Below are 16,207 nucleotides of genomic sequence, written 5' to 3' on the forward strand. Positions count from 1 at the left end.
AATTTCATCTCACTTAGATTGTGCCTGACTGCATAGTGTATTTGATGTGTAAGAGAGGGCTTACATACATGCTTCATGTGTAAAAGCCTTAATTAAGGGTCATATGAGGAAGTTAGGGTTCAGGGTGAGATAGTTTTCATATGACAACTCTAATGCTCAGGTAACTATGAATGTCTCCATTTTAGGGTTGTGTGATTTTATGCAATGCGATCATTGGTATGGCCAAAAATTTTTGCTAAGTCAGAAACTTTAAGATTCTATGGATTATGCTAAATATGACATTTTAAAGTATTTAAATTGCCTCTGAATCCTATGACTTATGTATTCGACATAGCTAATATTTTGAAAAATGTCTGTTGCCTCCACAGTATGGTTGATATCGATTTTGGTCTCATATGATTTTGTTGTTTGTGTGTATGGCTTTAGGCAGAGAAAGGATGAATATATAAGAGAGTTTTCAGTGTTTTTTGGAGTAAGACTGTTGTTTCCTTACTTTCAACAAATTGCCTTATGCCATAATTTTTTCCCCATTTTTGTTTCTAATGCAATTTAATGTCCTCACCAAGTACGCATTTCACTAATAATATCAGAAGAATTTTTCTCCAAGTAAACACAAGTCAAGAGGCCACTGACTTATATTATTGAATACCTTGGAATTGAAGGTCGAAAATAGACCAGGTGATTATTGTGCTGCAGTTAAAATATGTAACCTATTAAACGCTGATGCATATTTCACTGAAGAAAATGAGAATGAAAAATGAACAGACATTGATAATCCATCAAAGAATATGGTGGATATTATTATCAAGTGCATCAAAAGAAAACTCATCCTAATTCCTGCTGATTTTCTCCGAGAACAGCTATAATTTGGGAAAGTAAGTACATAGAATGTCAAACTTGATGAAGTACTGAATTAACGATAGCCATTTATGAAGTGGACACCAATCATTCATTATGTATGGACTGAAGATGAATGTAAGTGCTGGAAAATATGAACATTGGTGTAGGTTGGATGATTTTGAGTGAATGTGCCCTTAAAACGTGGATGGGTCCCTGTCACAAAAACTTAAATTTTGACCTTAGGTGCTCTTAATTCCTACTTTCTTCAAATCTTTTTTACTGTTATAAATATAGGAGAATGATTTTGTGTTATAAAGGAGAGTATCTCTCTTAAATTTTTGTCCTCATTTGTATATTGTATAGTGAAGCAGAATCGATTGATTTGTCACTTTCTTTATGCTGCATAAGCATTTAGCTCATGGAAATTATGTGCTTATCATGAAAGCATGGTGATTATAGTACAGGAACATGGTTCTTCTAAAATTCAATCATATCTCTTGCTGTAATGGGTGTGGGCTGTGTCTCCAGAAAAAAATGATCTCGGGAAATTGATGCGTCAATTAGTGTTACTTACACAAGAAGTGTCAGTAAAATAAATACTAAGGAATGTGTTACTGGCCAATTTTTGAGTACCGTAACTAAAGGCATATTAGCTGCACTGCAGTTGTGATAGGTGATTGCTCATTAAGATGGTTTCACAATCCATTTAGAGCTAAAATTGTTGTAGTGAAAGTACAGGCGTGTCACACCTTAGTTATGGTAGATATAGATTAGGCAACAAAAATGAAACCAAGCATTACAATACTAAATCAATATCAAACTAAGACTTAATCCATGAATATGCATTCGTGTTAAATACATAAATATATTTTGTGAACTCCATTTGCGCTCCCTAATTTTTGACTAAATTTATTTAAGAGTAACTTTTATTGGAAAGGAAAGCATGTTCAATTGGATTATAGCCCTGAAAAACGATGACCATGTATGAAATACGAAGCTTTTCCCAAAGTGAGAGAATCCTATAGGATACAAAAACACGGCTTCCATTCGTTCATCGGAATGAAAATTCCGACCATCTTTAAGATGTAACATTCAAAGCAAATATAAACTAACAGTCCTAAATGAGGTTCATAAACTTAAACCTCGCCATGTCCGGTCAAAACTGGAAGAAATCTTCTGTAGAAATATATCGTCTTCAGCAGAATTTATCAATCAAATTTGGGATGTGGGCTTCTCCCGTTGTTGCCGAGGTTGCTTACAACAATCAAATTTACGCGCGATGTTCTGGTAGACAGGTGACGAGCGTTCGTTACCTTGGCAACGAAAATCTGAAGACAACTCCGGCATCCGTTGCATATTTACCTGCGCGGCGCCACAAATGAACCGTTGGAACCGTGGTACGAAAGATTTTGGAGTCTTAAATGCTGTCGTGGAAACCAAAGTCCATTTCTTAGAGCAAGAAGAGGGGAACCTTAACGGAGTACGGTGTCTTATTATCTTTTAATAACAAAAAGTTCAAAATGCATTCAAGCAAACAGCCATGAAGTGCAAAATTGCTATCTTAGCATAATTCTACCGATAAACTAATACTACGAAAATATTCTCTCATACGCTAATTACCTCCCTCGTTTCACTTTTTTTGATGGTGCGTATATAAATAAAAAATGTCAAATCCTGTGTCAAAGGTGCGAAGCAGATGATCTCAAGAAAAATATAACGATATAAAATATAAAAATTTTCCCCCTGGTTTTGATACCCCCCTGCCCCAAACGAAATTTCTGGCTACTCCTCTGACCCTCAGCTACATCCAAAGTAACATCCGGGTTGAAACGCTGATTATGCATGCATTGTCTTAGATTCGTAGGATTAGTACCCTGTAGCCTTCCACTTATCCTCATTCCATTCTAGTTTACTTTACATCCCTGTGGTTGTTCTTCCTTTTACGAATCTTGCTCTGCCCCTAGTTCTTATCTCTTGTTCTTCCTCTGTGAAAGTTCTCTCACAAATTTCCCTTTGTTATGTTTCCCTTTGTTATGTTATGTACTGGGGTCATTCACTCCAACCAAAAATCGCATATTATGAAAATAATTCGGAATATGGAAGGGGAAGATAAATTAACACGAAAATAAATCATCCTCATTCAGCCATTAACGTAAAGAAAAGGAACAGTCCAAAGGTACCGTCCATTTTCCAAGAGTTGATGACGCCATTAAAGATCTGTCTCATTTTTTTGTTCAGGGAGAACCGTTCACTGTGGGAAAGAACCGATCACATGAGTTCTAACAACAGAAAACCACGCGATACCCATGCCCAAGGCATGCATGAGTTACTGAGAAGCGGCGACACGCTCAGCATGAGCGTGTTACGTCATAATCTTTTCTGCGAAAGAATTTAGGCCGTCGATCTTTCATCCCAATCAGCTCGGGAAGTATGCGCCGGATCGACAAACAATAAAGTTAATAAAACGAATCGCGAAACAGAAAGGTCTCTTTATTTTATCAAATAAATTATAGTCAACAATAAACAAAAATTTGACTATCGAACCCATTTCTGTCTAATGACATGGCCAATATACCATATTCATCGATGACATGTGTTGCGTTCGACAGCCTTCTTTGTATTCGTATTCTTCTTCATGTTATTTTTTGACGAATAGAATAGGTATCGCAAATCGATGATAAAGCCTGAACCATGCGATAATTTTTTCCGTCCCTCAGAATGATAGCTCTAGCGATAAGTTTCCAGGGATCAAAAGAGTGATCGCTCGACCCATAATTTTCCGAATCACGCGGTCATTCCCACCGTCCCTTTTCTCCGTCGCTTATTACGTCACTTACCCTATTTACAATTACCCTTCAATCATAAACCAAGCGTGGCGCTTCTTGCAGATTGCACGTTCTCACCCGTGCGGGAAAAAATCGCACGGGCCTATCTCTATTAGTCAACTGAAGAAGTTTACGAGACCTTTCACATTGTACGGTTAAAACACGGGCGCGATTTTTAGGCGTATTGCAGCCGTTCAGTGCCACTGGGGACACACGGCCACCGTATCGTCTTTCTGCTTAATGATCCACTTAAACAAATGCACAATTTCACACTAGACGGTTTCAGTCGTGCGGGAGCTGTCTCTAGTGCTGTTGATAATAATATTTTTGTACGTTTAAAATCGTACAGTATGAAAAGCAAATGGCCACAATTTAAAACCGTGCGGTTTTATTACCGCACGGGCGAAAACGTGTAATATGCAAGGAGCGTAACCATCGCTGTAAGCGGCCGTGTGTTCTGATTGGCTGAAGAACGGTGCCAGCCAGTGGCGGATCCAGGATAGGGACAAGGGGGGACTAAGATTACGATTCTATCTATAATAATAATACGTCTTTATGGGGCGAAATTGGGACTAGAAAGTCCCATCTTCCATCTAACCCCTCGTAAAACATGAAATATATGCAGTTAAATACAAAATAAAGTTGCTCATGAAATTACATGCAGAGAAATTACATAAAGAGACATAGAAGTTCCATTTTCAATCAAAAAATTAAATTATAAGTTAACACAGTTACCTTTTACCAAGTGTAAAAAGATGTTAGCAAACGTGGGAAAACCTAAGGATATTGACTGTCGTCCTTCTTGTAATCTAGTGGAAATTGTACAATTGGATACCCAAGTAGGGGGCGGAACATATCCCCTCCTAGACCCTCTCTGTATCAACCTCTAGATTGTAATATACCAAAAGTATGTAAAATAGGCCCTAAGTTTAGAGATAATTTGTATTTGAATTCGTTAAAGAAGGTTAATATGTAGGAAAATATAACTAAACACTTTTGTGCAAAGAGTTAACCCCCAAATACTTCGATTTTATCTAGTGTGTTTTGCTCCAATGGGGGGAGGGCGTATTGCCCCCTTAGCCCTCCCCGTAGATCCGCCACTGGTGCCAGCGATGGTTTCAGCGACGGAGAAAGGGACGTGCCGAGAGATGGAAATAGGGAAATTTCCATCCTTCGAGACACTGAGGAAAATTATTGGGAGAAACAGTCATTTATCTGCAATCACAGGAGTGATCTCTGGAGATAATTTTGTCCATACCGGCTGGACTTCATCAGTCGTATGTTTATCCTTGGAGGTATGCTGTATCTCGCGTCTTCAATGCCACGCGCTGTAGTCCACCTCCACGTAACCAATCCTTCTATTCTAATAGTCCCTCCGGAGAAAATAATCGAATGGCCACGCGATAGCAAAATATTATACCTACGCGGATGCTCTTTACAGTGGCGTAGCGAGGGGATTTTGGGAGATAAACCCCCCCCCCCCCCCCACCGGAGCTCATAGAGATTTTTAATTGGAATCCATTTTACTCAATTGAATTAATATTACTTATATAATAGTGTAAGAATTAATAAAATATCCCACAGAAACCCGTAAAACACACCATTTTATCCATTTACCTTAAAAATTTTCTGGGGGAGGGCCCCCGCACCTCCCGCTTACCCTGGCGGGTATTCCATGCCCCTAGGTCCTCCCAGTATTAGTTGCGCCTAAACCCCCCCCCCCCCTAGTCTTATGTCCTAGCTGAGCCCATGGCTGTTAAAACTTGTTATTTGCTATGTTCTTGAATAATTACTCCTTTCGATTCAGACAGTATAAAATCCATTATTTCTTTCCTTTCAACTTCAAAACATTCAATTTTTATTTATTACTTATAAAAAAACCACTGGGCGTGTTCTTATGGCCGTTTTACACAGGGCACGGAATTGCGCTGATTAGAACTGCATTAATTTATTAAATGGCGTGGAATTGCGCCAATGCATGAACGAAATTAGAATAGTGGCTATTTTGTCATCTCATGTCCTCGAATTCTCGCATGTGTTCTAGCAATTCACCGCGTTACACGACGCAGTTTTGACTGCGCCTTCGTACACACGTCAGCTTGTGCAAGTACGAGCCCCGTGTAAAACGGCCTTTAGAAAAAGTATTGAGAGCATGGTGGTGCATTAGGTAGAGAGTTTGGCCACTGACAGTAGGGTACCAGGTTCAAAACCTGGATGAAGTCTCTGGGCGCAATGCATGGAGGTCCAAAGAAAGGAACTGGTATACAGCTCAAGCAGCAGACAATATCCGTTGGATATCTAAATAAGGTTGATATATCCGAAACGTAGTTATTACACGGTGGATATTTTGAAAACGCTACATTGATATTTATAACATCCAAAATAAGTTGTAAAATAACGTTACATAGATATCAAAATTGTAATATCCGTGATATTAAAAAAATGTTATTGCAAACAGTACCCATATGCTCTGTATAGAATTTAAGAGCACAATTATTTTGATTTTATGTCTGGGGATGACCAAAAACCATAATAAGCACTCCCATTGTCTACTCATTAGATGTTGTGAAGATATCTAAGAGATGTTTATACAAACCTCCATGTCCGTAGTTGGACATTGCTGCAAAGTTGATTGGCGGGTCCTTTGGATATTTGACAGAGATCCGTACAACGTTTTTTTTTGGATTAACACGGATACTGCACGTATGTCATTTGAGTGGGTAAGAAGCCAAGGGGTACAATGATTTCTCTTTTCTAAACAGAGTTAGGTACAGAAATTAGATATAGATCACAAACGAGATCAATTAGATGTTTAGTAGTGCATTTGATTTTCCACTCGATGTCAGCACAGAACAGAGACTCACTTGTATCGGATGGCAACAAGGTTTTTGCGTCTTTCTTCTAACAATTAACTTTACCTAACTCTGTTGTGAAAAATATTACTTGTACCCCTTGGCTTCGCATCTGCTCATATGTGATCGCCGACGAATTTGTGTGGATGCTGTTGGGATATTGATTGCTGATTGGGAGGCAAGCCTGTATATAGAGTGTCACTGGAGGAATCTGCAATAATTTAGGAGAGGCAATTTTAAGCATTTTTTTTGCATAAACATGTGACGCAACTCCTTAGTTACTGAGCTATGGCAACGCAATCAACCTTTTGGATACACTTCGGAATTAACACGTAAACGGTTTTCTTGGGTATTCAACCTTTTTGATATTTTATTTGATATTCTGGATTTTTAAGGGCATTAAATAATTAAGGTTGGACGAATATGTGCGAGTATAACTGTCTGAAACTATTAATATTTGAGCTAAATTTGAGCGAGTATCGAAAATGCGATTACGCAATCTCACTCATTTTGAATTCAAATCATCTCGTTATCATCGATAACCTTAGTATTGAGGCGCCACGTGTCGTATCCTTGTTTCTGGCACGCTTACTTTCACTGGAAAATAATCTCTCTCTCCAGGATATTTCGAGATAAAAATGGGCCTTATAAGTAGCGTCTTCCTTTTTACGTCGTGGAGGTGATACGGCTGCTTATTTATTTTTTCTGGAATACATTCTCCCCCTTCCATCCATGCAAATCGATATATACACCCCAACCTCACAGCTTTCTCTTGTGAGCGCTGAGAACCCCCATAATCTCTAACCAAAAGGCATTCTCTCCTTTTTTCTTTATTTGAATGAATTTCTCGTCTTCGCCACCGCTCCTCCGCTCTGGCGCATTCATTGAGCGGGAATTACGTCAGAGAGAGTCTGACGTCACTCCGCATGATATCCAACTCATAAAGCTGGGTTTACGTTGACAGCTATGATAGCTCATGGGAGTGTAACCATAGTTACAATTTGCTTTGTTAGGACAAAAAAACAAGAATTGACGATGGCGAAGAGACACTTCATCATATCCTCTTGTTTGTGAAAAAACAATTAAATTTTGGCCTACAGATGTTTACGCAAGAGTAAATAATCTAGGGAAAGAAGCACTCTTAGACTGGGTATCTAATTGCAATTATTATTATATAAATATTGATTCAATCGGAGTTCGATTTCCATGTTAAGTTAGACCGTAAAGTTTACTTTCGAAATCAAATACCAGACTTTTACGTCCATAAACCAACAAGATTTCCAATGATTAGAGATACGTGAAAATAGCACTTTCATTTTTATTTTATCGCATTTTCAATAACAGTTTATCGCATTTTGTAGCGTCTTATTTTTTATTTTCATAATGAGGTAGATGACGATAAAATGTAGTGAAAACAGTTATATGACAAAATACAGAATATTTTAAATAATTATGCTGTCGAACAATAATAAATTAAGGAATAGGACATATAGTGGCGGTGGTGTAGCTTTCCCGCGCCCACTTGTAGTTCGCGGCCGCGTAGAGTCCCAGCCAACTAGTAGCTGGCCAGTCGCTCACATGCTTTAAGCGGTGACTGTCGGCGGAGCATTTAAACTGCGGTCGGCACAAAATGTACGAATTTTGCCGTCGAAAAGGCAAATTTGCGTAAAAATATCATAAAAGTCCAGTCATCGCATCTATGTCGCATTTATTTACGCAAATCGCATCTATATCGAATTTGCGATTTTCACGCATCTCTACCAATGATAGATTTTGTGAACCCATGGACAAGTTACACTGAAAACTTGTTGAGAGCAAAGCACGTGACTTTCGAAGATCACATGAGGATGGACAGCAAGTCGCTGCTCGAAACGTCAGGAGACGTGGAGAACATTAGCCGGTGGAAAACCCGAGAAACTTTTCTGCACGTGACTCTCGCTGCCAAAACTTTGGGGTATGATATTGCCACCAATTCCCGTGGCCTAGTTTTATCGAAATCTCTGGCATGAAGGGTTTTTAGTGCTCGATTTGGCACGGAATGCCTCATTTGTTTTTCATTATTCGCACGAGTCCCGCACGTAACACCGGATGAATAAATTCTTGTTTAATGAACCTAAAATGTTTTGTGATTTATCGTATTGATTTTTAACATTTTACAATTTCACTTTCAAATACAGAAAGAGTGGAGTGCGTGCTTTGAATTTGAGCTGAGTTCTGCGTTTATATTGCCGTGAAAGAACTTGCGGTTTACTCACGTCTTCTAGGTAACGAGGTAATTTTTAAATACCACACGCAAACTATGTTAGAAATGTGTATATTCTTACTGTTGGAAAATTTTGAACAAATGTACTTATTTTATTTAAAATCCAAGATCAATTGATTCACTCATATTTTACCATCTATTAAAAAATTATTTAAATGAAAAATTATCTAAAAATGAGAAATCTTTCCAGCGCGGAATCCCGAGAAAAGTTTAAGTATTCTGTTCGCCGGAAAGTGTAAAATCTTACGTTTCGTTTCTACATTTCGCTCTCGGGATCGAAACTATTGAAATTTTACCGCTTTTGACGTCCGTGTATTTTCGATTGCCATCCCTGATTAAAATGCGCCGTAAGTCTAAAAGACACCCTAAATCAAGCTTCTAAAGGCCTGGGTACACGATACATTAACACGTACGGGTTAATATATAATGTATGAACGCGAGAATGAACGCCAAAATGCACCGCGTAACCACCCAACTTGTGCGAATGCATGCACAGAAAATAGAATCTGTTCTTATTTGGTTCATCTTTAATGGCGGAATACTCCAGCGGTATAATTTGCCGCGGAAATCATGCAATCACGCTTGGCTGCTCTTCCATTTTCCCGCGGCGGTAGAGGAATTCGATCAAAGCTGCACATAGTTAGCCTTGGGCTCAATAGAGCTCGCCGCAGACGCCACCGAGCGTGGCGCCTCGGCTCGGGTACGGGTTGAATCAAATGCAGCAGCCAGTTGTGTGCAATCTCTCCCTACGGGCGGTCGTCTTTCTACTCTCTTCGCTCGTCTTCCATATTCTCTCTTCCCCTCATCCCCTCGCTCTCTCAATTCACCCCTCGCCCACCCTCTCGTGCTAAAGGGAGGAGAGGGAGGTGCTTCCCCAGCGTGTGTAGCGGGTGCGTGTGTACTCTAAAGACTGGCTGCACGCGTAGCTCCCGTCGACCAGTCTCCTTTGACCCGTACATCTCAATACTCTTGCTGTGTACTTATTCCTCTCTTTCCGAGTGTGAGTTTGTGTCGGTGTGTGTGTAAAGTGTGTACGTGAGGAAGTGATATGCGCCATTTTACAATCGCAGTGTGAGGGGCGAGGGTTCGATCGGGAATCGGACTTCGTGGCACGGCCCGGGGCGGAACCCTGCTGCTCTCAACGATCGCTTCCTCTTCTATCTCCTCTCACCAAGGTCTTATTGGAATACATCAGGGTACCCTGCTCTTTTCTTCGTCTTGCCTGCCCCAGTGACTCATCCCCTGAGTTGCTGTGACCGCCCCTGCTGCCTGGACAGACGGAGAGGACACAAGGGGTGAGTGTGTGTATTTTCCCCTTCGCTACTACTCCCCCTAACCCCTTGCTTACGCTACGCTCATCGAACGCTATGCCATGTCTGTCGTTTGTTGTTGTTAATGCTAATGTTGATGAATTTTTTGGCTTATTATGCGTCAAGTTGTACGTAAGACCCAAGCATGTTGGATAAAATGAATGAATGTGATCTTACCATTGGGCTGGTCTGAGAAATTATGGTTATTGCCATTGTGATTGGTTTTGTTTGTTATTAGTGTCTGTAACTAGGTTACCATTGTTATTTTTACTATAGTAACTCATGTGAGCTGAAGAAGAGACGGTGAGAGAGGCAAGTCCACACTTCGAATTCACACCTTGCGTTGGGGGTGTAAGAGAAAATGATTTGAACCATGCCGAATACAGAGGAACGCGGCATGATTCGTTTGAAATTGTCACCGTAGAACGAGTAAAATACCATTATTAAACGGATTAGATCGGGAACCGTTTGGAATTTGGAGGTTATAACAAATAACTAGACTTTGGTGCGTGTATGGCACTGAAAACATCATTTTGGAACCCCACTTAAATAATGAAAAAGAGAAATACACTAATGGATAGGTTGGCAGAGTAATTTGTTCTAAGGACATCAGGGTACGATGGTAAAACAGAGGTGATCCAGACTTTTCAATCACTTTCTTAAAATTACCATAGTCCTCTCAGTCATGCGACTGGTGTCCCAACACCCTCACCACCAGCCCACCGCAGGCACTTGTGGGCTTGTATGTAAATGCAGATTTTAAGGGGGTCTTTTTCATGCAGGATATCAAATAGATCAAAGCATCAGATTTTCGATCATTTTCTCTGTCTGTCAGTTCAGCAATGTAGGCACACGTAGCTATTTTTATCACTTTTAACATATCTAGAATCAATAGAAATCAGTTTTAATATTTAAATGGGGCGCAAATTTGGTGTTTCTGCCTTCAGAATATGTATCTGCATTTTTATTTACACTGCGAGCCGCCTCTAGATTGTTGGACTAGTGTTTAGCATTATTGTTTTATTGTTACCGCATTGAAATGTGCACATATTTTGTGGCAAGGGTCTGGTCCTACTCGACGCAGGTCAATCATAATATCAATTTTTCATCATGTGTAATTCGAGTACATACTATCGAAATTTAAGCAGTTAATTAGGAATTTTTTGATCGGTGCTCAATTTTCATTGTTGAACTTTCCTTATTATTTGTCCAAGGAAAAAAAAAACGAATTTCTCTGTCTGTCAGTTCAGCAATGTAGGCACACGTAGCTATTTTTATCACTTTTAACATATCTAGTAAAATAGCACAGTTCCAAAATGACGTCTTCTTGAGTCGCACTAAAAGATGTCTGTTCTCAGTTTATTAAAGAATATTTTTCAGGTTCGAGTATTTATAAGTCTCTGGATATGTGTTCATCCGAATCATTTGAAGAAATCAATCATACGCAGTTAATTGGGCTGGGGGGAGGTAGATATTGTCCTGGCTGATTCCAAAAAGCATATTATGATTGTAACAAAAGAAATATACAATCGGTGATTCAGAGATTTTTTCGAGGTATCAGTGTGGAACATGAACACCAGGACACAATATGGTGACCTGGGACAATGTTTTCTATGACTCTTATACCTACTCCATTTATTTATTTGTCAGAAAACAAGTTTTCAAAAATGTTGAATATACAGACGAAAGAAGTTAATTCCAAGGCGCTTGTCTATCAGTTCAATCTCAAGGTCTTGCTCAAAGAAAACTATATTCTCATGTATATCTAATAGATTATGGAAATACCTAGCTATGAAAGAATATGATATCAGCGACAGTCCGTATAACTTAGCAGCTATCTTCAATAGCAATTAAATACCAATAGTGCTTGGTGTTGACACTGGAAATGTATTATTCTTATCCGATTGCATGTTTTTCCCTTGTTAATAAGTGAATAAGCCTAGCATACTTCATATGCAGTCCATTAAAACTCCCTTAATTCTAATATTGTTAACTCGATAATTATGCTTAGAGTTGGTGGGTGTTTGATACAATTTATAAATTATTCCATCGTTTAGACTGCCCTTAAAAATTCAAATTTCTGAAATAAATAATTTGAATCCATATAGGTACATATATTTCAGTATTCTCGGAATTTGAAGCTGTATTTTGGTGAAAGGGAAACGTGGCGAAAACGGCATGTATCGATAGGCGATTGTTGTGACGTCATTTCTTTCACCATTGTAGGGTTATCCCATTCATAGTATCTACGAACAAACACTACAAATATATTACCCAAACCAAATGTTGATTTTTGCAAGCGAAGCTTTCATTTCTTGGGGTTAAGAATTTACAATTGTTTGCCAAAAACTTTCAAAGAGAGTAACAATATCGATACCTTCCTAAGGCATGCGAAACTCTGACTATTTAGCAACAAAACTATTATAGAGTATATCTCATAGAAGTATTTTCAAGCCATATTCCTTTTATAATTTTGTTAATTTGATTTCAATTCCACTGTTTTTTCTTTAGTGTATCTTCACTGATTATTAATTATGCATCAAAAATTCAACTGGAAGACATTTTTTGTTATTGAATCAAAAACACAGTAGTTGTATTCTGAAGGTAAACCCTCCCACAGAAAATAACCTCTGGGGGGCAACTAAATCTCCAAAATTTGTTTTGTATATATGCTATTTTAAAATGTTTAAATTGTTAAAGGAGATATAAAAATATATTATAATTTAAAAAAATGAGCGACACAGACTGGAGTCACAGTAATAGCGAGGGAAAGGACATTACGAGAAAAATTGATGTTTTGCACAAATATGTAAATTACTATTTCTAAAAGAGAAATCGTTGAATTTAATTCAGATGATAAATCGTTGGACTTATTGCTACACACGAACCGTGAAATATCAATCTTAAACACATATTACTCCAGTCGCGAAAGCTTTATCAAACATGTCCTCGCTATTTATTGAGTACATTGCGGCAATTTTTCATGCATATCTCCCATTACAGTGAGCGAATTAGTCATATTTATTTAGTATATTTTAAAAATTTGAAGCAAATAAAAACCTAGATATTTTTTATTCCGAATCCAATTTTAAATGCAAAATCTAAAGCATTTATAAACTGTTTCAAAACTCTCCTGAACGTTTTTAAAATTTCTGTGAGTTATTCTGTGCATCAGGAATACCTCTTTCATCAGTTCCTAAAATAGAAGTTTTTCTAGTCCATCGAATGCGTAATTTTGTTATTCGTGGAAAAATTGAATTTAACCTAACCACATTTTTATTGTGCACACGTCCTGATGGGTGTTACATGGTTGATTTTAGTAACAGAAAGTAGCCGTGAAAGGTTGGAAGGAAATATTTAGAATTCATAGAAACCCACTTTATAGGCAGGAAAACATTAACTTTGAGTGTTTGATGCCATCTTAGTCATGCAATGTCGATATCGGTTACCGTAGTGAACTCGTCTCTTGCTAATTTATGCATTAACAATTGCACTGCAGTGGGCTTTTACCTTGTTTCTTTCAATTTCTGATCATTATGTGTTTTGATCTACATAATTTTACGTCGCGCCTTGTTTAACTATTTTAATTTATTTTAACTGTATTTAATTACTTTCGTGTGATATTTGAGTTTTTGATTGTATTCATTTATATATGAATGTATGTTTTGCTAGATTGATTATTCTCTGTTTAATAGAGTTTTACTATGAGCTGTTGAAGGAAAGAAAAAATTGTTTTAAAATGTTTTAAGAGAAAATACGTGTAATAAAGAGCGGCAATTCCAAATTGAGATTTCGAGGAATTTTATTGTATTTGAGGGATCCCACCTGATGAAAATTTCATGTGAGGGCTTCTAATATACTATTCCCCTAATTTTGTGGCCAGAGGACAGGATAGTCGCTGTGACCAGTGTGCTTCGCATGGGCTAGCGTGGACGTCACAGGGAAATCCGTCTCCTGCCTCGACTATAAATTCCGCATATAATGTGTTCGGGAGGAGGCAAGGGGTTTGGCTGTTTGCTGCCGCCCGGAGGGGTTTCTGTGCTTCATCCGGATTTTGTCCTCGCTAGGGCTTCCTTACTCGCCACGGAATCCCAAGGATGGCCCAGTCAGTCGCGTGTTCCTCGTATCTTGATGAGGGGTGCTTTTCTCACACCTCCCCCTTCGCTTGCACCCTGCCTAACCCCCGGGTCATGCCGTTGGGTGCGCGAATGCATGATTTATCTACCGTCATGGCAAGGGTTACACAAAACGGGCGTATTTTTACTGGGCACATTTTTTAGTTTCCATTCTCAAATTCCCCAAGTCCTACCATACAGGGTCAATCTAAATGATAAACCCATTTTCAAAAATTTGTTTGCATTCGGTTACAACTTCAAAATGAAAAAGCTTTATGCCAATGAACAGAGGAAGTTTCAAAGTTGTTGGCGAGTGGCAGCGGGTGGGACACATTGAACATTTATAATTATTAAATAATTACTATAAAACTAGTTAATTATTGAAAATATTAAATTTATTCAATTAAATTTATATCACACGCAATAAAAAAACTTTAAAAATTCCTCTTTTCACAGGCATAAAGCTTGTTCATTTTGGATCTATGCTTGCATAAATACGAATTTTTTCAATTGGAACCATCATTTAGAATAACCCTCTATTATCATCAGCATCATCATGAGTCATCAATCCAAAATACGGTTTGGTGCTGCCCTCCACTCAATTCTCACATTGGCATGTCTTTTAAGACTTATACGATTCTTATGTTTAAAAATTTTCACCACCTCCCCCATGTGTTGTATCCCTACCCTCCATTTTCCGTTCATCCCCTCCGCTTGTCCCTCGGCAATTGTTTTCATCGAGCCATCGTCTTTCATAACGTGACCCAGTAAGTTGTCTTCTTGCAAATGTTTTCAACGGATTTCTATATATTCTTAAAACTTACGTTTTACTCACTCGATCAATCCATTTGATCTTCATCATTTCCTGTGATGCCACTTTTCGAATGCTCTGGATTTTTAAGGATATTAAATAATTGAAGTTGGACGAAAATGTGCGATTATAATTGTCTGAAACAACTGAAAAAACAATATGATTGCGAAATCACCCTCGTTTTTCATTTGAATTGCTATAGACAATTGTAGTCGTAAATTTCGTCCAACTTAATAATTAATTTAGTGTTATAAAAAATCCAGAGTATTAAATGAAATGTCGAGAAGGCTGGATAGACAAGAAAAACCACTTTCATGGTACCTGCAAAATGCATCCTTAAAAATATTTGCGTTGTCATAGCTCAGTAACTAAGGAGTTCCACAGCTACGGGTGCATAATAACAACACGGGTCGATGATGATTTTTCCAACTCTCAGCGGGCCACAAAAAATCTTTATCTAGTCTCATGCGGTTTTTTTATGCGTCTCGCCCTCCTCAGCAATGGCAGAACGCGCTCGACACCTTCAGTCGAAGACAGCGGCGGTGAGCCTTTGAAACAAGACCCGTGGGCGACGCATCGCGTAACGTGATCTCTACGAAAAAAAAGTTTATGGACAAAAAAATGCTTGAAATTGGTCTCCCCTACCACCTCCTGAAGTATTGCAGATTCCTCTTGAAAGAACCTTTTTTGGTGGTTCATTTACGCGTTCAGACAGAACCTTTAGTGTTGTTAAAAAAAGTGTACATTTAAGTTGGTGTAATAAATTCATTCATTCATTTTGCACTCTCATATCCGTTAGCAACTTTTATCCTCGCTAATATTCCCCCATATTGATTACTTCTGTCTTGTGAATCATGACCAAACTAAAGATATTACATTATTGATTCAACGGAAATTAAATACATGTGTCAGGTTCATTTATGATCTTAGAAAAGATGAACATATATCCCCTTATTTTTCAAATTTAGAATGGCTTAAAGCTAAAACAAGGAGGGAATACATGATTTCCTCCTTTGTATGTATATTTTTCAATTGTAAATAGCCTGAACAAAACATGCAATTTTTTCAGTCTAAAGAGAAAAATTAAAATGTTGCAACTTGAATGTCACCAGATTTATTTCACCGTCCTACGACATCGAACCACTACATTTAATAAATCCTTTTCTGTTGTTGGGACAAGGCTATGGAATA

The 16,207-nt window shown here is 38.3% G+C and overlaps 1 protein-coding gene across 1 annotated transcript in view; it reads left to right on the forward strand.

Annotated features, from left to right (window-relative positions):
* Window positions 1–9,528: 9,528 nt before the first annotated feature.
* The window catches only part of LOC124168478, a 156,141-nt gene continuing 149,462 nt past the window's right edge, over window positions 9,529–16,207 (forward strand). The window contains exon 1 of the mRNA XM_046546756.1: window positions 9,529–10,075. The gene's annotated coding sequence lies outside the window, so the exon portion shown is untranslated. The remainder of the gene's footprint in view (window positions 10,076–16,207) is intronic.

This window comes from Ischnura elegans, chromosome 11, assembly GCF_921293095.1.
Source record: "Ischnura elegans chromosome 11, ioIscEleg1.1, whole genome shotgun sequence".
In the NCBI taxonomy this organism is placed as follows: Eukaryota; Metazoa; Arthropoda; class Insecta; order Odonata; family Coenagrionidae; genus Ischnura; species Ischnura elegans.